The sequence below is a fragment of the Macaca fascicularis genome, chromosome 19 (genome assembly GCF_037993035.2).
Source record: "Macaca fascicularis isolate 582-1 chromosome 19, T2T-MFA8v1.1".
Taxonomy (NCBI): Eukaryota; Metazoa; Chordata; class Mammalia; order Primates; family Cercopithecidae; genus Macaca; species Macaca fascicularis.
The window spans coordinates 60,301,132-60,322,805 of record NC_088393.1 but is presented as its reverse complement, the minus strand read 5'-3'; the positions used below and the strand labels follow the sequence as shown (position 1 = coordinate 60,322,805).

General features: G+C 46.7%; 1 long non-coding RNA gene across 1 annotated transcript; it reads right to left on the bottom strand.

The window, feature by feature from the left end:
* Positions 1-15,894: 15,894 nt before the first annotated feature.
* LOC141409140 (uncharacterized) lies at positions 15,895-20,584 on the bottom strand. Its single transcript, XR_012427950.1, has 2 exons — positions 19,718-20,584; positions 15,895-18,720 (listed from the first exon to the last, which is right to left on the bottom strand). It is a non-coding gene; the product is annotated as an uncharacterized lncRNA (long non-coding RNA).
* Positions 20,585-21,674: the final 1,090 nt, after the last annotated feature.

Here is a 21,674-nt window from a genome sequence, read left to right as displayed (position 1 = left end):
TCTGGAAAGGTCACTAGTCTAAGATGCATTCTCATGGTTCATTAAAAATTCATAGTGGAGGCCGGGCGCGGTGGCTCACGCCTGTAATCCCAGCACTTTGGGAGGCCGAGGCAGGTGGATCACAAGGTCAGGAGTTCGAGACCATCCTGGCTAACACGGTGAAACCCCGTCTCTACTAAAAATACAAAAAATTAGCCGGGTGTGGTGGTGGGCGCCTGTAGTCCCAGCTACTCAGAAGGCTGAGACAGGAGAATGGCATGAACCCGGGAGGCGGAGCTTGCAGTGAGCCGAGATTGCACCACTGCACTCCAGCCTGGGCGACAGAGCAAGACTCCGTCTTTTAAAAAATATATATATATATTCATATTGGAGGGCTGGATGCAGTGGCTCATTCCTGTAATCTCAGCACTTTGGGAGGCCGATGCCGAGGCGGGTGGATCATGAGATCAAGAGATTGAGACCATCCTGCCAACCAACATGGTGAAACCCTGTCTCTACTAAAAATACAAAAAATAGCTGGGGGTAGCAGTGCACGCCTGTAGTCCCAGCTGCTCGGGAGGCTGAGACAGGAGAGTTGCTTGAACCTGGCAGGCAGAGGTTGCAGTGAGCCAAGATCGTGCCACTGCACTCCAGCCTGGTCGAGAGAGTGAGACTCTGTCTCAAAAAATAATTCATAGTGGATCCCAGGTGTGGTGGCTCACGCCTGTAATCCCAGCACACTGGGAGGCTGAGTTGGGTGGATCATGAGGTCAGGAGTTTGAGACCGGCTTGACCAACATAGTGAAACCCCATCTCTACTAAAAATACAAAAATTAGCCAGGTGTGGTAGTGGGTGCCTGTAATCCCAGCTATTTGAGAGGCTGAGGCAGGAGAATCACTTGAACCTGGGAGGCAGAGCTTGCAGTGAGCTGAGATCTCACCACTGCACTTCAGCCTGGGCAACAGAGTGAGACTCCATCTCAAAAAAAAAAAAAAAAAATTATAGTGGAACAAACAAAAATGTAGTGATATGGTAAATTAACCAATTCACAGACTATAATCCATCTGAGAGCTCATAGGAAGTCTAATTCTCTGCCATTAATCTTTTATATTACATTCTGCAGAATAATTACAATTCAAAGCATGTTAAAAGTCATGACATACATCAAAGACTCAAAGACATTTGGAAATGGCCAGTTACCTTCAGGTCATAAAATAATTGATTACATTATTGAAGGAGAAAGACTTCTTTACCAATGTTAACTTTCAAGCTGACATTAGAAATGTTTTTATGATGTCTTTCTTAGTCATTTCATGATCTATAGGCAAGAATAGGAAAAAATGGCCTACTTCATTAGGTGAGATCATTTCTCTCCATATTCCTGTGAAAGAGGGACACTATCTTTTGAAATTGAATATTGGCTGAATATTGGCTAATCCCAGCACTTTGGGAGGCGGACATGGGTGGATCACTTGAAGTCAGGAGTTTGAGTTTCGCCTGGCCAGCATGGTGAAACCCCATCTTTACTAAAAATAACAAAAATTAGCCAGACATTGTGGCTGGCACCTGTAATCCCAGCCACTCGGGAGACTGAGGCAGGACAATTGCTTGAATCTAGGAGGCGGAGCTTGCAGTGGGCCGAGATTGCGCCACTGCACTTCAGCCTGGGTGACAGGTGAGACTCCATCTCAAAAAAAAAAAAAAACACACACACACAAAGAAAAGGAAACAGAACCAGACGGAGATTGTTGCCTACATATGTGCTTCTGTGATGCTCCTCAAAAACAACAATGGGCCAGGCATTGTGGCTCACTCCTGTAATTCCAACACTTTGGGAGGCCGAGGCAGGTATATCACCTGAGATCAGGAGTTCGAGACGAGCTTGGGCAAGAAAGTGAAACCGCATCTCTACTAAAAATACAAAAACACGCCAGGCATAGTGACGCACGCTTGTAATCCCAGCTATGAGAGGCTGAGGCAGGAGAATCACTTAAACCCGTGAGGTGGAGGTTGCAGTGAGCCTAGATTGTGCCACCTCACTCCAGCCTGGATGACAGAGTATTTCAAAGAAAAAAAAAAAAAAGGAAAAAAATGGCTGAATTAAGATTTGTAAGGGGCTGAGAATAATGTAAAGCTGTGATATCAGTCATATTATTGCATACAGGGCATTCTTCACAGAGAGGGCCAGTGTGGATTATAGGAAAGAAATGCTCTACTAACCAATCATGAAACAGAGCAATCCAAGACCTCAAGAGACTGCAGTTTTTACTGGAGGAGATTAATACGTTAATAGGAAGTGATTACATGTAAGGTAGAGGTAATGCAGGGGAAATGTTAGCCACATCTCCATTGAATGGCAGTAGCTGTCATGTAGCAAGATTGAGGAAAAATTGATCTTAATCTTGAAATTGAAAAGATTAGTTATCACAGAGAAGAGGATTTTTTAGCATTTTTTTCTTTTTTTCTATTTGTAGAGACGAGGTTTCGCTATGTGTCCCAGACTGGTTTTGAACTCCTGAGCTCAAGTGATCCTTCTGCTTGGCCTCCTAAAAGTGTTGGGATTACAGGTGTGAGCCACTGTATCTGGTCCAAAGAGGAGAGTTTAATTATTTAAAAAAAAAAAAAAAAAAAAAAAAAAAAAAAAAAACCACAATAGCATGTTCTTGATTAGGAATCCCATTAAACTGCCAGCATTACATTTTCTATTGTTTGTTTTTTGAGACAATGTCTCACTCTGTCACCCAGGCTGGATTGCAATGGAGCGATCATGACTCACTGCAACCTCCGCCTCCCAGGTTCAAGCAATTCTCCTGCCTCAGCCTCCCTAGTAGATGGGACTACATGCGCACCACCACCATGCCCGGTTAATTTTTGTATTTTTTGGTAGAGATGTGGTTTCACTGTGTTGGCCAGGCTACATTTTCTATTGTTTTATTTAGAATGTATCATAAATTTCATGTGTCAATAAAATTTATTTTTTTATAACTATGAGTTAATTATGTCCCATCTACCTGCATAGCTTTATCTCACCTCTATAGGATCCTTCATGTCTAAACACAAACAATGCCCCATCAGGTTGCTAAGGCTGAAGGATCTACAGTTTTATTTTATGATGGAATTAAACATCATACAATTTGAGAACATACAATCACCCCTTCCACTTCAGTTATCCTCTCTGCAGTCGGCCTTAGGTTACTTATGTGAACATGATGAGAATCCCATAGCAGTGCAGTTTCATACTCTGACAAACCTGCATCCCTATTGATAAGTGTAACTTGTATTCTTCTAAATGTCTTTCTCTTATGTCCCAAATGAACACAAGGCATGCATTTTAATTTACATAAAATAAAAATACACATATAGTAAGGATATAAAAAGTACTGTGAAATAAAAGTAAATGTGGGGAATATGAACAAAAGTAACACCAAAATTGAGCTGGGCGTGGTGGTGTACGATTGTAATCTCAGCTACTCGGGAGACTGAGTAAGGAGAATCGCTTGAACCCAGAGGTGGAGGTTGCAGTGAGCAGAGATCACACTGCTGCACTCTAGCCTGGGTGACAGAGAGAGACTCTGTCTCAGCAAAAGAAAAAAAAAAGATCTCCAGTTGCCTCTATGTTTTTGCAAATGACAGGATACCATACTTTTTGATGGCTGAACATTGGTCCGTTGTGTGTAAGCACCACTTTTTTTTTGTACATTTATCTGTTGCTGGACACTTAGGTTGCTTCCAAATCTTGGCTATTGTGAACAGGAGTGCACACACATGGTAGTGCAGAGATCTTTTTCACATACTGATTTCTTTTATTTTGCATGTATACCCAGCACTAGGCTTGCTGGATGATATGGTAACTCAATGTTTAAGTTTTAAAATAGCTTATTTGCCTTATCTCTTTGCTTTCCCCCTGTTCCTACTAGCCAGACTCCTTTTCCCTAATTAGGACTCCACAATAAATCCAAATATATTCTGAAGACTCTCTATGTTATAGGTTTTCTAACCATACCTGACAGAAAGAGAAAACAAAGAAAAGGTATAAAATAACTTATAGGGCCGGGTGCGGTGGCTCACGCCTGTAATCCCAGCACTTTGGGGGGCTGAGGCGGGCGGATCACCAGGTCAGGAGTTAAAGACTAGACTGGCCAATATGGTGAAACCTCATCTCTACTAAAAATACAAAAAAAAGTTAGCTGGGAGTAATGGTGCATGCCTGTAATCCCAGCTACTTGGTAGGCTGAGGCGGGAGAACTGCTTGAACCCAGGAGACGGAGGTTGCAGTGAGGCAAGATAATGCCACTGCACTCCAGCCTGAGTGACAGACTGAAGACTCCGTCTCAAAAAAATAATAAATAATTTTAAAATACCTTATAATTGGCTGGGCAAGGTGGCTCATGCCTGTAATCTCAGCACTTTGGGAGGCCGAGGCAGGCAGATCACTTGAGGACCGGAGTTTGAGACCAGCCTGGCCAACATAGCGAAATGGCATTTCTACTAAAAATACAAAAATTAGCCAGGCGTGGTGGCGCACACCTGTAATCCCAGCTACTCAGGAGGTTGGGGTAGGAAAATTGCTTGAACCTGGGAGGCGGAGGTTGCAGTGAGTCAGGATCACACCACTGCACTCCAGCCTGGGTGACACAGTGAGACTGTCTCAAAACAAAACCCTTACAATTTGACAATAAAAAGTATCTTTTCTAGTTACTTTCAGAATGCACGTAAAGTGAATTGAAAATTCTGCCGTGGTGAAAGTTCATCCTATCAGTTGGGTCACCCTTGCCATATCCAACTGATACAGAAGGTAGAAAGAAATTATTTAGGCAGATAGTGAGGGCAAAAACTCCTCTGCAGAGCTTCCCTTCTAACAAAAAGCTGCCCAAAATATCATTTTGTTCTAACGAAGAGCAGCCTGAAAAATTGATCTGCAAACAGGTAAGCAAGCTGGAAGCTTGCATGGAGGAAAGTCAGCAGCTGCGCCAATAGGAAAGGGGCAACCTTGGGGCTAGGCATGCCCACAATGGAAGCTCCATCTTTCCTTTTTTGTTAGCACGTGTACAGTAAGAAAGAAATGGGCAAGATGGTGCACATCTCAGGCACAGAACCCACCTGCATAATAAAACATTGGGGAGGGGGCTACCAGAAATTCATGCCGTATGCAAATGACACATCTGGTCCTAACGAGTTTTTCATGCCCTATGTAGATAAGACACTGCCTCCCCACCAGCTCATCAATAAAACCCCTACATTTTACCACGAATCCTCAAACCATTTTTCCAGGACCCCTCTCTGTAGCAGAGAGCTATTGACTTTCTTTCGCCTATTGAACTTCCACTCTAACGTCACTCTTGGGTGTCCACGTACTTGATTTCCGTGGCCATGAGACAATGAACCTCAGATATTACCCCAGAAAATGAGGCTGCTTCACAACTAAACCAAAGTCAAGAGGACATATAAAAAATAAACTCAGGACACATACATTGCTTCAAGAACGTGATTCTCTGAAGTATGGCTGCTGAAACTTCCTGATGTAACCAGAAACCCCTGAAACCAGCTTTTCCTTTTTTCTTTTTTTTTTGGACAGAGTCTTGCTCTGTCACCAGGCTAGAGAGAAGTGGCACAGTCTCGGCTCACTGCAAGCCACGACTCCCTGGATCAAGCGATTCTCCAGCCTCAGCCTCCGGAGTAGCTGGGATTAGAGGCACGTGCCCAAGACACCCGCTAATTTTTGTATTTTTACTAGAGACAGGGTTTCACCATCTTGGCCAGGATGGTCTCGAACTCCTGACCTTGTGATCTGCCCGCCTTGGCCTCCCAAGGTGCTGGGATTACAGGCATGAGCCTGTACCAGCCCAGATTTTTCTTATAGCTGCTAAAATAAATCACCTGGGACTTTAAAAATAGTTTGTGAGCCAAGTATCTGAGACATCTCCATCAGTTTAGAAAGTTTATCTTGCCAAGGTTAAGAGTATGCGCATGACGCAGGCCCAGGAGGTCCTAATGGCATGTGCCCAATATGGTCTAGGTAGACCTTACATTTTAGGGAGACATGTCATATCAATCAGTAAGTGTCAGAGGTACATTGGTTCAGTCGGGAAAGGTAGAACAACTCAAAGCCGGGGAGGGGGGTTCCAGGACATAGGTAGATAAGAGACAAATGGTTGCTTTCTTTTCAGTCTCTGATTAGCCTTTCGTACTTTGAGTAACTTTGTTCTCATATATTTTATTTTATTTTGAGATGAGGTCTTGCTCTTTGCCAGCTACTCGGGAGGCTGAGGCAGGAGAATCGTTTCAACCTGGAAACGGAGGTTGTGGTGAGCCGAGATCACACCATTGCACTCCAAGATGTGGTTGGGGAGAAATCCACAAATTTTGGTGATCAGAACGGAGGCATTCTGTGCTCAGTGGCATGAGAGAGTAGGGAAAACATTTTTTTTTTTAATTTTTTTTAATATTTTTTTTTGGCGGGTGGGACGGAGTCTCACTTTGTCGCCAAGGCAAAGTGTAGTGTCAAAATCTCGGCTCACTGCAAAGTCCACCTCCTGGTTTCAAGAGATTCTTCTGCCTCAGTCTCCTGAGTAGCTGGGATTATAGACACCCACCACCACGCCCGGTTACTTTTGGTATTTTTAGTAGAAACGGGGTTTCACCATGTTGGCCAGGCTGGTCTCAAACTCCCGACTTCAAGTGATCTGCCCTCCTCAGCCTCTCCAAATGATGGGATTACAGGCATAAGCCACCGCGCACGGCCTTTTTTCCTATTTCAAATAGGCAAGCCAACTATTTGAACAACCAGAGAGGGCTCTGTGCAGTATCCCGGGCCCCAGATGCAGAGGAGCAGCCCGGGTTTTCTCATCTCCTAATTAGGTGTTCCAAGTACAGGAAATGGGATGGAACCTGAATAGGTCAAGGGGTAGGTGTATGGAGGCCTCAGCTCTGATCTACAGGAACAGAGAACGGAGCATCAGATGGAATCAAGTACAGAAGGAGAGACCACAGGGGAAGAGATCCCTTTGACACAGCACTCCCTGTGCCAGAGTCAAGAAACCAAAGAGGTGACAGAAGCCAGATGACAGGGTGTTGCCCATCAGGATAAAGACTGTGCCTTTGTCTCTGAGCTGCGGCATCACTAGAGGACAAAAAAATCAAACTACTACACATCTAAAGAGCAGAGGGGCCTGGAGCGGTGGCTCACTTGTAATTTCAGCACCGGGCAAATCACCTGAGATCAGGAGTTCAAGACCAGCCTGGCCAACATGGTGCCACACTATCTCTACTAAAAATAAAGAAATCAGCCTGGTGTGGTGCTGATGCATGACTGTATTTCCAGCTACTTGAGAGGCTGAGACAGGAGAGTCACTTGAACCCAGGCGGCGGAGGTCATAGTGAGCTATTGTGCCACTGCACTTCAGTCTGGGCAACAGAGGAAGACACTGTCTCAAAAAAATAAATAAATAAATAAATAGCAGAGAGATAAGAGGGGGCAAATAAAGATGTTCACTCAGAGATCTCAGGATTTAAACTTTTCTTTTCCCACAGAATTCTCCCACTTGCAGAGTTTCCCCACACACTAGTGGAAGGTGGAGCTTCCACTCTGCCCATCTGAGCTCTTACCTGCCTTTACACCTGTAATACATTCCCACCCAGCTGGATTTTGTTGCTATTTTCACTACACTCTCCACGGTCCAGGGCTCTTTCCCTTGCTCCAACATGGAGACAGCAGGTCAGAAAGAGACTCCTGCTTATAAAAAAAGGAAGATAACATACTGGAGCTTTTCTAGAGTCCCAGTCCTATGTTTCAGTAGGAAAGAAGACATTGCAGATGATCTAGGAAAACATTTCACTAATTGTTCCGCTGACTGCCTCCCTCTGAATGCTTGGGGAGCATTGTAATATGTAATATGTGGACATCGAGCTCTCTTCCAAGAACTACTGAATCAAAAGTACAGAAGCAAACAGGCAAACGGATATCTGTTTGTTTTTAGGCAGAGTTTCGCTCTTGTTGCCCAAGGTGGAGCGCAATGGTGCGATCTCAACTCACTGCAACCCCTGCCTCCGGGTTCAAGCGACTTCTCTCGCCTCAGCCTCTTGAGTAGCTGGGATTACAATCACGCGCCACCACCCCTGCCTAATTTTGTATTTTTAGTAGAAACAAGGTTTCTCCATGTTGGTCAGGCTGTTCTCAAACTCCCTACCTCTGGTGATCCGCCTGCATCAGCCTCCAAAAGTGCTGAGATTACAGGCATGAGTCATCGCGCACGGCCAGAACTGGATATTTTTAACGTCAGCCAGAAGGTTTTGTTTTGCTCTTTGAAACAGAGTCTCGCTCTGTCACCTGGGCTAGAGTGCAGTGGCAGGATCTTGGCTCACTGTAACCTTTCCCTCCCAGGCTCAAGCGATTCTCCGATTCTCTTTCCTCAGCCTTTCTAGTATCTGGGATTTCAGGCGAGTATCATCATGCCCTGCTAATTTTTGTATTTTTAGTAGAGACAGAATTTCATCATGTTGGCCAGACTGGTCTCGAATCCCTGACCTGAAATGATCCACTAGCCTTAGCCTCCCAAAGTGCTGGATTAATTAATATTTGGGACAGGCTCTGGCTTTATCACCCAGGCTCACGCCTGTCCCAAGTATTAATCAATTAAATTAAAAGTATTATGTAATAACACCAATTTTTCTTTCCCCACTTCACTGTTCCACTTTATTTTTATTTTTATTTATTTTTTTTTTTTTGAGACGGAGTCTCGCTCTGTCACCCAGGCTGGAGTGCAGTGGCCGGATCTCAGCTCACTGCAAGCTCCGCCTCCCGGGTTCACGCCATTCTCCGGCCTCAGCCTCCCGAGTAGCTGGGACTACAGGCGCCCGCCACCTCGCCCGGCTAGTTTTTTGTATTTCTTAATAGAGACGGGGTTTCACCGTGTTAGCCAGGATGGTTTCGATCTCCTGACCTCGTGATCCGCCCGTCTCGGCCTCCCAAAGTGCTGGGATTACAGGCTTGAGCCACCGCGCCCGGCCCACTGTTCCACTTTATACCCAACTCTGAGAAAAGGCAAGAGAGTGACTCACAACTGAGTAAGTCACTGCCCTCGGGCTGAATAAGGATTCCAAGTGGAAGCTGACCTCTGATGCCAAGATTTACAGGATGTTAACGTCTCATAGATAGGAGTTTAAAAATTCTCAACCTCATCTGTATAATTTAAACAAATTTTTTAAAGTTATTAGATTATATACAAAGAAGTCAACATGTCACGACTAGTAATACGAACTCACCTACTCATCTGAACCCAAAGTCCCCCGCTCCTTTTTTTCTTTTGAGACAGGGTCTCACTCTGTTGACCAGGCTGGGGTGCAGTGGCATGATCTCGGCTCACTGCAGCCTGGACCTCCTGGGCTCAAGTGATCCTCCTACATCGGCCTCCAGAGTTAGGATTACAGGTGTCCACCATCGCGCCCCGTTAATTTTTTTTTTTTTTTCTTTTTTCGGTCAGAGATGTGGGTCTCATTATGCTGCCCAGGCTGGTGTCGAGCTCCTGGACTCAAGCAATCCCCTTGTCTTAGTCTCCTACAGTGCCTGGATTACAGGCATGAGCCACTGCGCCCAGCTTCTCTGTTTTCATTATTATGCTTCCCTCCCTAATTCTGTACATATCTCTCATTCTCCTCCTCTCTCCAGCTCTTGTTTTCTTGTCTTTTTCCCTGGGATTCTGCGTCTCATTTTTGCCCCTCTCCTCTCTTGCTGTTTATCCCCTTCTTCCCTTTATTCCTTCTCTTCCACCTCTTCTGCTCCATCCTCACAACTTATTTAACCTCTTATGGCTCCTTCTTCATAGATCTTTCAATCTTTCGATTGTCCTCAGTCTCCATAGATTTCTCCCTCTTCTCCCATCTCTGCGCCTCCTCTGCTCTCCCTGTTAAATTCTCTCTTCCCTGTTATATCCCCCGTCCCCACTCTATGGCACTCTAGACCCACAATAATCCTCCCTGCTGTGGTTCTCCCTCTGTTCTCCTTGCCATGTCTCTGTACATCTAGCTTTTCTCTACATTTCTGCAGTTACTTTTCTCCTCCTGTTTTCTTTTCTTATCTCAGGTTTTCTACTGCTCTCTGTCTCCTGATCCCTTTGGCCCACACGATTACAGGAGGATTTGGAGTAAGACGCCTGCATCCCGGGGGAGCACATTTTACAGGGGCTGGAGCTGGGCAGGCAAGAACAGCCCGTGTCACAGGACAGGCCCCGGGCACCTCCCCAGCGCGCGCTCAGGAGAAGCGGTGACTGCGGAGGGGAGACCTGGGGAGCAGCAGGACCCGGCACGAGGAGGGAGGTGGGGGGCGACGACGCCTTAAGACAGTGGTGGGGTCTGCAGGATCTCAGGACCAGGCAGAGGACACGGCCTGTGAAGGACTGGGGCCAGAGCGCTACACTCCACAAGCCAACGAAGGCGAGGGTGGGAGGCGCCCAGGGCGGGAATCCACCTCACCTGTGAGGACTTTAAAAAGCGCGGGGCGGGAGGAGTTAGAAAAAGGTTTTAAGCAGGAAAACTACGCAATAGAAAGTGTATACATTGCCCTACAGCAGAAAAACCAGACCGCACCAGCCTCAAGGCGACTTTAAACCCAAAAGGAAGCGAACCCCAGACTCTCAATTTGCTCTGCATGAAGGAAGACGGGCGAGAATTTCCAGGTCTGTAGGAAAGGAAGTGAACCCCAGACTCTCAAAGGGACGTCTCAATTTGCTCTGCATGAAGGGCGAGAATTTCGACGTCTATAGGGACCCCACGTCCCAGGTACAGAAGCGCCGGGGACCTGGGAAACACAGACTTAATGCAAGACAGAGAGAAACTCACGGGCTGCGGTGGGACCTTCACTCCACGCTATCCGCTTCCAGGTTTGCGTGAATCTGCGTGCGCAGGACAGAAATAAGGCCTGCGCGGGGTCCACGAGGAGGTGGGCGGAGCCTGGGCAGGGCGAAGCGCGGCGCCACGGGGAGAGACTTTGCCCTTTAGAACCGGCAGAGGGCGGGGCCGGGGCTGCACCTGTGAGTCTCAGTCTTGAGCCCAGCGCCTCTGTTTTTCCGATTTTGGAGGCGAGACCGGCCAGGAAGGCTGAGGCTTGATTCAAAAGCCCTGGAATTGTCTGGAATGGGGATGCAAACTAGAATGTGAAATGCAAAGCCTTGCCTGGGCGGAATGTACGATTTCACGCTGCCGGCCCACAGAACAGAATAGAAATCTTCTTCCTTTCTATTCGCCATTCACTCTGGGGGGTGGGAGTGGGGGTGAGGGAAGGGTCTACCCTGTGCTTAGCTTCAGAGACTTCCCTAGGGCCACACCTGGGATGCGGGACGGAGTGCTCAGGCCAGGGAAGAGTGAGGTCACCACCTGCTGCTTAAACACAGCGGGGATGCGGGCGCTGGGGAGGGAGCCTGAGGTCGCAGCTACTCAGGAAGCAGCAGCGGGAGGTTCCCTGAGCCTGGGGTTCCAGACCAGCATGGGCGACAAAGTAATAATAGTCCCTCCCGCAGTGCTCCCTTCCTCATTCTCTAAATTTTTAAAATAAAATTTTGATTCTGTAGGGATCCAACATTATTCTTTTCCATGTGAATATCCAGTTAGTCGTCCCAGCACATTTGTGGAGGAGATCTAATACTTTCTTTTTTTTAATTTCCTTTTTTTTTTTTTTTTTTTAAGACAGTATTTCTCTGTCTCCCAGGCTGGAGTGCTGTGGCAAGGTCTCAGCTCAGTGCAGCCTGTACACCCTGTGTTGAAGTGATTCTCCTGCCTCAGTCTTCGGAGTAGCTGGCATTACAAGCGCGCCACCAGGTCCAACTAATTTTTGTATATTTGGTAGAGACGGGGTTTCACCATGTTGGCCAGGCCGGTCTCAAACTCCTCACTTGAAGTGATCCACCTGCCTCGGCCTCCCAGAGTGTTGTGATTACAATCGTGAGCCACCAAGCCTGGCCCAAGAAATACTCTTTACTTCACCATTTAAATGTTGAGACAATATAATTGAAAACAAAATGATCTTCCCCCGAATGAGAAATCATCTACACGACGATAACAGAATAAGAAATAAAAATGATTTCATTAATAAATAAGCCTTAGACCAGAATGTGATGGCAAATAGAGGAAAAGAGCTAAGAGGTTGAAAACAGAGAAAGACACTTCACTGTTCTATACAACCCATTAAGTACATGTTTTCAAGATAAACACTAATCAGTCCTCAGGGACTGATTAAGTACATGTTTTCAAGATAAACACTAATCAGTCCTCAAGGAAGAGGACTTGACAACACCCTTGATCGCACATGGCTCTACTTGGTAACGGAGGTGACCATCTGTGTCAGCTAACTAGCGTCATCCTGAGGGAGGGGGAGAAACCCTAACCCATAACTTTTGGCAAGTGTGAGTTTTACAACAGGGCAGCAGGTGCCCTCTCTGGTGAGGCTCCTACAATCCGACAGAAACTGATGTCAGCAGTAAATAAAATTTAGAGTATATGATTAAGTACAGAATTTACTTGAAGGCAAAGCTTGGAAATAGCCACCTGGAAACATCAACTCTAAATGAATGGGATCAGCATTCCAAAGTAGAGATATTAAGGTTTCACACACATAGGGAAAGACAGAGAATCTTTAGCAGAATCACCACATTTTTTTATTCAAGACCAGTGCATAGGGTGCAGCCACTTGCTTGGTTGTGGATTGATATACTTCAAGGAAGGTCAAAGTGTACCTTATCATTACAAAAGAAGGGACAATGATCCGAGGAGGTCTTAGCTCTGTGGCTGCTTAGTCTTCCTAATTACTTACAGGAAAAGTCTTAGAAATTGCCCCTGCATAACACTGGACTCAGCTTGCATGACCACATTCCTCTCAAGGCTCAGAATTACCTCAAGGTCCATAGCCTTAAATTGAAGTCATTTGATGTTTGAATTATTTAATTTCCTACTGAGATAAAGGTACTGTCTCCCTTGTTGTTTGCCTTTCAAAAAGAACTCCCAAGTCCTGCAGAAATACATCCCTGGGTCATTAAACTGAAAAAAGGTTTAGTTTCTAAAAGAAAAAAAGAAAAGTTAGCCGGGCATGGTGGCTCATGCCTGTAATCCCAGCTACTCGGGAAGCTAAGGCAGGAGAATCGCTTGAACCCAGGAGATGGAGGTTGTGGATGAGGCGAGATCGCGCCTTGCACTGCAGCCTGGGTAACAGAAAAAAACTGTCTAAAAAAAATAATAACACCTCAGAAGACAGAGAAAATGAATTTACAAATTTTCTAACTGAATATTCTAAGAGATAAAAGGAAATAAAATCTCTTCCCTTACTTTTAAAGGAGGAATTACACCTCTCATTTATTTGCTTGTTTGAGACAGGGTCTAGCTTTGTCACCTAGGCTGGAGTGTGGTGGCGAGTTCAGAGCTCACTGCAGTCTCCAACTTTCTGGCTCAAGTGATCCTCCCACCTCAGCGCCCCAAGCAGCTGGGACCACGGGCGTGGACCACCACACCTGGCAGATTTTTTTGATTTTTAGTAGAGACGAGGTCTCACTATGTTGCCCAGGCTGATTTCAAACACCTGGGCTCAAGCGATCCTCCTGCCTCGGCTCTTGAACCTGCTGGGATTACAGGTGTGAGACACCACTCCAGGCCGTGACTTTATTTCCATGAAATATGAAATTATCCTCCACTCCTGTGTGTCATAGGCAGTTTTGCATGTCACCTTTCAGTTTCCATTATCCACTCAAACAACCCAGGATCTTGCTTAGTTTAATAAGCCATTCTAATTACCAGTCCCCGCTGCAACCAGCGCCCCACTCCACCCCTTTACCAAGATTCCTGCCCCTCTCCCCCGCCCTGCCCCAGACGGAGGGGAGCTCGCCCCGCCTGCAGGACGCGCGGCTCTACCTGCTCAAAAAAGGCGCTTTGCATTAAAACCATTTTCAACTTAAGAGGAAAAACGATTCAGCGATCAGCACAGGTGGCCCACTACAGTAAGTTGTTTTACCTTCCATTGCTTGAAATATTAACTCAAAACGGACAGGAAGCATCCCTGTGATATTAGGGGTAACATCACGGCATATCAGAAACAATCCACCAATCAGTAACCCGGGAATCCAGTCCTGCAGGATGGAGGATGGAGAGGATGACAGCAGGAGACATCTGGGGCCCAGCTGGGGAGAAAGACAGCACCCGCCCCCTCCAGACCCTGCACTTCAAAACATCCCTTCCAGACCTCGCCCTCAAGATGATGATCTCTCTCTGGCCCGGGCGTTCCCACTTTCCAGCCCGGCTCCCAGGCAGCCTCCTCATTCTTGCCCTGTCCAGATCCTGTTCAAGGCCCCGCCCCTTCTAACCAGGCCCCACCCCTACAGCCGCCTCCACACTCTCATAGCCAGGAGTGGCTGTGATCTATCAGCCTTGGCCTCCCAAAGCGTTGGGATTACAGGCGTCAGCCACCCCACATAGCCCAATCTTCTTAACATAAACACTTTAATGTCAATTAATGCTTAAACTCAATGTTAAGTCAACTCAATCTCAAGTCAATGCCTAATTGGCTCTAATGTCAATTAAAGCTTTATGATTTTCTATGGTCACTGTATTTGGAACAATTATCTGAAAAATGAATTTTCTGATGTTCTGCAAGGATTGACCTCGGACTGAAGACCTTGCCACCCTTACGACTCCAACTCAAACAATTTTGGAAACTCATTGAGTTAAGAGACAGCTTCAAGAAATCAAAAAACCAATGCATGAAGAAAATGAGAAGGTCAACCAACATACAGAAATTATGAAGAACTACACAGAAGCTCTCAGGCTAAAAATACAGTAACTAAATGGAAAAATTCAATACATGGGTTCAAAATCAGAATTCATAATGTAAATTAAAAATTAGACTGGGGGACTGGCAAGGTGGCTCACACTAGGACTTGGGGAGGCCAAGGTGGGTGGATCACCTGAGGTCAGGAGTTTGGAGAACAGCCTGGTTATTATGGCAAAACCCTGTCTCTACTAAAAATACAAAGATTAGCTGGGTGTGGAGGTGGGCTCCTGTAGTTCCAGTTACTCTAGAGGCTGAGGCAGGAGAAGCACTTGAACATGGGAGGCAGAGGTTGCAGTGGGCCAAGATCACTCCACTGTACTCCAGCCTGGGTGACAAAGCAAGACTGTCTCAAAAAAATAAAACAATTTAAAAAATAGGCCAGGCACGATGGCTCACGCCTGAAATCTCTGCACTTTGGGAGGCCAATGTGGGCAGATCACCTGAGATTGGGAGTTTGAGACCAGCCTGACCAACATAGAGAAACCCCGGCTCTATGAAAAATGTAACAATTAGCCAGGTGTGCTGGTGCACACATGTAGTCTCAGCTACTTGGGAGGCTGAGATAAGAGAATCACTTAAACCCAGGTGACAGAGGCTGGAGGTGAGCCGAGTTTGCACCACTACACTCCAGCTTGGCAACAGAGCAAAACTTCATCTCAAAAAAATTTTTTTTTCAAGTACCAGAAGTCCCAGAAGACAGTGAGAGGAAGAAAGGTATAGAAAAGCCTGTTGGAAGACATTAATGACCAAAAATTTCTAATTTCAGAAGGCAAGAGAAATTATGGCCATCATGGTGAAACACCATCTCTACTAAAAAGTACAAAACTTAGCTGGGAGTGGTGGCGCCTGCCTGTAATCGCAGCTACTCGGGAGGCTGAGGCAGAAAAACTGCTTGAACCCGGGAGGCGGAGGCTGCAGTCAGCCGAGATCATGCCATTGCACTCCAGCCTGGGTGACAAGAGCAAAACTCAGTCTTAAAAAAAAAAAAGCGGGCATGTGAAAGAACATTTCTGTTTTATCCTTAAAAAATGCATAATATGAACAAATCACCAGGACAAAAATAAAGAACAAAAGAATACAAAATAGCTCTCAAAATACATGAAAAGAATGCTTTCAGCAAAGTATTAAAATCTATTTTAAATATACATGTCCACGATTAATGACGTCTACTCAGACCCTCAAGGAATAGAAAATATAAATAAAAAGGGCTTTCATTTTCACCGAATACAAAAAAGGACATGGTGGTAAGACCACAGTAGTAAGCCTTGCTTGAAAGAGTGAGACATTTCTCATGTTCTCAGTCAGAGAGGGCACCTTTGCAGCTGGGGGGGTCCGGATGGAATCTTCCCATATCTAAAAGAGGAAATGGCAAGTCCAAAAAGAAGTAATCGGTTTTGCAGGAATTCTCCAGATATCTGCAGTGAAGTCACCACACTCACAGGCATCCAGTATGTTATTCTTAGTAACAGTGAAAAACTGTCAAGGAGATTATGTGAAGTCAGGGGCTTGAGACCAGCTTGGCTAACATGGTGAAACCCTATCTCTATGAAAAATACAAAATTAGCCAAGCCTGGTGGCGGACGCCTGTAATCCCAGCTACTTGAGAGGTTGAGGCACGAGAAATCACTTGATTCTGGGAGGTGGAGGTTATAGTGAGCCCAGATTGCTCCAGTGAGCTCCAGCCTGGGCAACGGAGGCAGATGGAATTTAAGATGAGAGAGACTGAGAAAAGGCATGGGTGAGTGTGAGCAAACTTGTGAGGTAGGACGCTTCAGAATCACAGAAGACCGGCTACTACAATACCTGCTATTTTAGAAAAGAAGGAGACAGAAGAATCCACTGAGGAATGTCACTTTACCTGAGGAACAGCTATCCCTGGCTCCTTTTCTTTGCCCTTTGTGGTGGCTTCATTACATAGCAATTTAATTTTTCCTTTTTTTTTTTTTTTTTGAGATGGATTCTAGCTCTGTCACCAGGATGTGGTTTGGTGGCATGATCTCAGATCACTGTAACCTCTGCCTCCCTGGTTCTAGCGATTCTCCTGCCTCAGCCTCTTAAGTAGCTGAGACTACAGGCATGAGCTGCCAGGCCCAGCTAATTTTTCTATTTTTACTAGAGACGGGGTTTTACCACGTTGACCAGGATGGTCTTGATCTCCTGACCTCATGATCTGCCCACCCAGGCCTCCCAAAGACTCAGGATTGATGTGAGCCACTGCACCCAGCCGAGATTTAGTGTTTAGAAATCACTCATTCCTTTCCTGTGACAAAACACGCACACACAGGGGACACCTCACCCGGGAGAAGTCCTCTGCTGCCCACTGCACCAGAGATTACGCAGAGATAACAATGTCCCACAGGAAGATCTACAAGGGTAATTTTGACTTGTTTTTAGATTCCACTCCCCCCTCCCTGGAAAAGTCCACACACACACACGCTGCAGCAGGGCACAGACCTTCAGGGCACAGATCTGGCACTAACCAAACCCCACACAGAGCACAGCCCCCTCACCTCCCTGTGGATCACAGGCTGATCTCAGCTCTCAACATGGAGGAAACTGCCTTGACGTTCAATGCTGGACACCGATGAGAATCACCAGCGCCATTATAAGTATTATTGAGGGTGGGTCCCATCCTATGATAATAGCAATCTCTGATAAAACAGCATAAAACATGTATTTGCAAAATGTCTGAGAACCCTCATGTAAAGTCAGGGTTGAGCTCCACTCAGAGGGTGCCAGCCCAGCACAGCCCCACCTTCTGGCTCTGCTCTCCCCTTGGTGACTTGTTCTCACCAGAATCCAGTGAACAGTAAAGGAGCAAAAAGAATCACACAGAACAGGCAACATGGACCAGAGGTGGGGGTGAAGGTGGGGCTGCCATGTCAAATGGGGGACTGTAGGAGATCACAAAGGTTTCCATAGAGAAAGTGATGTCAGAACAAAGACTTAGGGAAGAAAGGCTGCTTGTCACTTGCAGCTGCAGGGCCAGAGTACTAGGCAGAGGGACAGCCCAGAAGGCCCTGAGACAGGAGCAACCTCAGTCCCAGAAAAAAGAAAGAGGCCTGTATGGCTTGAGCCATATGGCTGGAGGCCTGTATGGCTGGAGCAGATGAAGTGAGGAGGACGCAGGCAGGAGATGAAGTCAGAGGGGTCCTGGGAGCACAGATCCCTAAGGTTGAGGTCTTGAAATATTTTTCCCCCACACCTCAAAAGAAATTTGGAAATGATGTATTTTCTCACTCCTTTCATGTGTACATATAATTTTCTCTTTACCTTATAAATTACAACACTTACAAATAATGTATTTCCTATATTTAAAATACATGGTGTCGACCTCAGCTAAGCCCCTAGAAGTACATTGTCGCCCTCATCTGAGACGTGTAGGACTGCAAGGGAATGTTTGGGGGTTTAGGAAGTCACTTATGGACATGTGAAGGTGGAGACGCCTGTTTGATGTCCCAGGAGAAAGAGGAGAGAACTGGGCACAGGACTGTAGAGCTCAGGGGAGAGGACTGCAAGGGACATGGAGCCATGTAGGTGGGTTAAAGCCATGAGATGAAAAGGTTCAAGGTGATTTGAGTCTAATCACCTGTTTTTCGGAGGACTGGAATCCATTTAAAATTCAAATTACAACTAAGCATCACCCTCTCCTACAGGAAAAGCCACACACTCCATTTTGCCCATCATTTCAGGGTCAGTGTCACTCTGACTGAGCTTTTCTGGTCTTCTCCCTCACCTGTATGTTACAGGCGGGCTCACCGAGGTTCACAGCGGGGGACGTTTCCCCAAGTCATCCTGAGAAGCTCTGAGTTTTGGAAGGAGGAGTCGCTGGTCTTCATGTGATGGCCAGGAAGGGTCCATAGGCTGCGTTGGTCATCCTCCTCTAGAAAATTCCAGGACTGGCCACGTGTGGTGGCTCACTCCTGTAGTCCCAGCACTTTGGAAAGCCCAAGCAAGCGGATCAGTTAAGCCGGATCAGTTAAGCTGAGGAGTTTGAGACTAACCTGGGCAACATGGTGAAACCTGTCTCCTGGATAGGCGAGAATCGGCCTCCCACAGTGCTGGGATGACAGGCATGAGCCATTGCGCACGGCCTATATGTATATTTTTTAAAAACCAAGAAATAAGGCGGGCATGGTGGCTCAAGCCTGTCATTCCAGCACTGAAGGAGGCCGATGCTCCAGGATCACTTTAGCCCTGCAGTTGGAGCCCGACCTGGACAACAAGGCAAAAGCCTGTCTCTACCAAGAACACAAAAATTATCACGGTGTGGTGGCGCGTGGTGGCGCGTGGCTACTCTAGAGGTTGAGGTGGGAGGATCCCTTGAGCCCAGGAGGTTGACGCTGCAGTGAGCTGTGATGCTATCACTGCTCTCCCACCTGTGTAACAGAGTGAGACCCCGATATCCCAAAAAATAAATAAATAAATAAATAAGGAATCTAAAACCAATTAACGTGAACTTTCCAAAACTAGACTAAAAGGCCGGGCGCGGTGGCTCACGCCTGTAATCCCAGCACTTTGGGAGGCCGAGGCGGGCGGATCACAAGGTCAGGAGATCGAGACCACGGTGAAACCCCGTCTCTACTAAAAATACAAAAAATTAGCCGGGCGCGGTTGTGGGCGCCTGTAGTCCCAGCTACTCGGGAGGCTGAGGCAGGAGAATGGCGTGAACCCGGGAGGCGGAGCTTGCAGTGAGCCGAGATCGCGCCACTGCACTCCAGCCTGGGTGACAGAGCGAGACTCCACCTCAAAAAAAAAAAAAAAAAAAAAAAAAAAAACCAAAACTAGACTAAAAGGAAAAACCCCATCTTCCCACCAGAAGTAACAAAGGATCAAAGGCTGCTCTCCCTAGCGCCCTCCCCCTTCCACCAGGTATCAGATGGAAAGAGCAAGAGCCCAGGAGTGGCCACAGCCAAGCACTGGCCACCACTTACTCTGCGTAGGGCACCCATCTGCTCTGGTCTCAGGCGAATTCACCTCAGTATTTCGTTGGCCAAGGGCCAAATCCTTCATCCAGATACGGGGTAGCCCATAGGGACCTTAAAAACAACAACAACAAAAAACTTTAACCTCTAAAAACTTTGTAAACGGGGCCATGGAGACGCTCACTCGGGCCCACTCCCACCCTGTGGAGTGCTTTCTTGATTAAATTTCTGCTTTCGCTGCTTCATTCTTTTGTTACTTTGTGTTTTTGTTTGTTTGTTTGTTTTTCAATTATGTTTAATATCCAAGAACCTGGAAACTTCACACTCCAGGCCTGCCTTCCGGGAACAACAGGGAGAGGGTGGAAAAACAGGGTTGCCTCCAGCAGGAGCACGTTTTCCAGGAGTTGGAACTGGGGAGAAGCAGGGCTGGGTACGAGGAGGGAGGTGGGGGGCGATGGCGCCTTCGGACAGGGGTGGGGTCTGCAGGATCTCAGGACCACATAGAGAACGTGGTCTCCCGGGGACTGGGGCTGCAGCGCTGCGCTCCAGGAGCCGAAGAGACCAAGGCTGGAAGGCGCCCAGGGTGAGAGTCCAGCTCGAGGGTGATGGTGAGGACTTGAAACAGCAGGAGGGCCGGGCGCGGTGGCTCACGCCTGTAATCCCAGCACTTTGGGAGGCCGAGGCGGGCGGATCACAAGGTCAGGAGATCGAGACCACGGTGAAACCCCGTCTCTACTAAAAATACAAAAAATTAGCCGGGCGCGGTTGTGGGCGCCTGTAGTCCCAGCTACTCGGGAGGCTGAGGCAGGAGAATGGCGTGAACCCGGGAGGCGGAGCTTGCGGTGAGCCGAGATCGCGCCACTGCACTCCAGCCTGGGAGACAGAGCTACTCCGTCTCAAAAAAAAAAAAAAAAAAAAAAAAACAAAAAAAAAAAAAACAGCAGGAGGCGGGAGGATGGGTCGGAAGGGTTTTTAGAAGGAAAGTTTCGCGACAGGAGGTGTCTGCACGGCCCCACAGAAAGACAGGGACGGGACCAGCCTCAGGGAGACTTTAAAATCAAAAGGAAGCGACTCATGGACTCTCAGCCGAACTTCTCAATTTTCTCTGAGTTGAGAAAGAGGGGGCAGAATTTCCAGGTCTGTGGGGACCCCACGTCCCCGGTATAGCAGCACCAGAGAACTGGGAAGCTCAAACTCCACGGTACAACCTTCAGTCCATGCCATCAGCTTCCGGGTCTGTGCCAATCAGCGCAGGGCAGAAGCCAGACCAGGGGTAGAGGTGGGCGGGGCCTGGATCTGGCCAGAACGTGAGGGCAAGAGGTGGGCGGGGCCTGAGTCAACCAAAATACTAATGGATTCGGTGGATTTGCACAGTACAGTATCAGCACCAAAAATTAGTTGAATTTCCGTATATTAACAAAAAACACTTTTAAACGAAAATTTAAAAACACTTCCATTTGCTGGGGATCTTAAAAAACACTTCCATTTGCTAGAGATCTTAAAGTGAGAAATACTTAGGAATAAACGTTAAAAACTGAGAATTTTGTACCTTGAAATCTACAAACATTAACCCAAATGATTAAAAACATATATAGAGATACAACTCATATTGATGGTTTGGAAAAATTAATATTGCTAAATTATTACGTAACCCAGTGTGATCCAGATTCAACACAATACTCATAAAAATCCCTATCGGTTTTTGTTAAAGAAACAAAAAGCAGGCTGGGAAAAGTGACTCACGTCTGTTGGCTAGGCTGGTCTCAAACTCATGATCTCAAGTGATCTACCCACCTCGGGCTCCTAAAGTGCTGGGATTACAGGCGTGAGCCATCGCACCTGGCCCAATCCTCTTAATATAAACACTTTAATGTCAATTAATGCTTGAACTCAATGTTTTAAGTCAACTCAAACTCAAGTCAATGCTGAATTGACTCTACTGTCAATTAATCCTTGATGGTTTGCT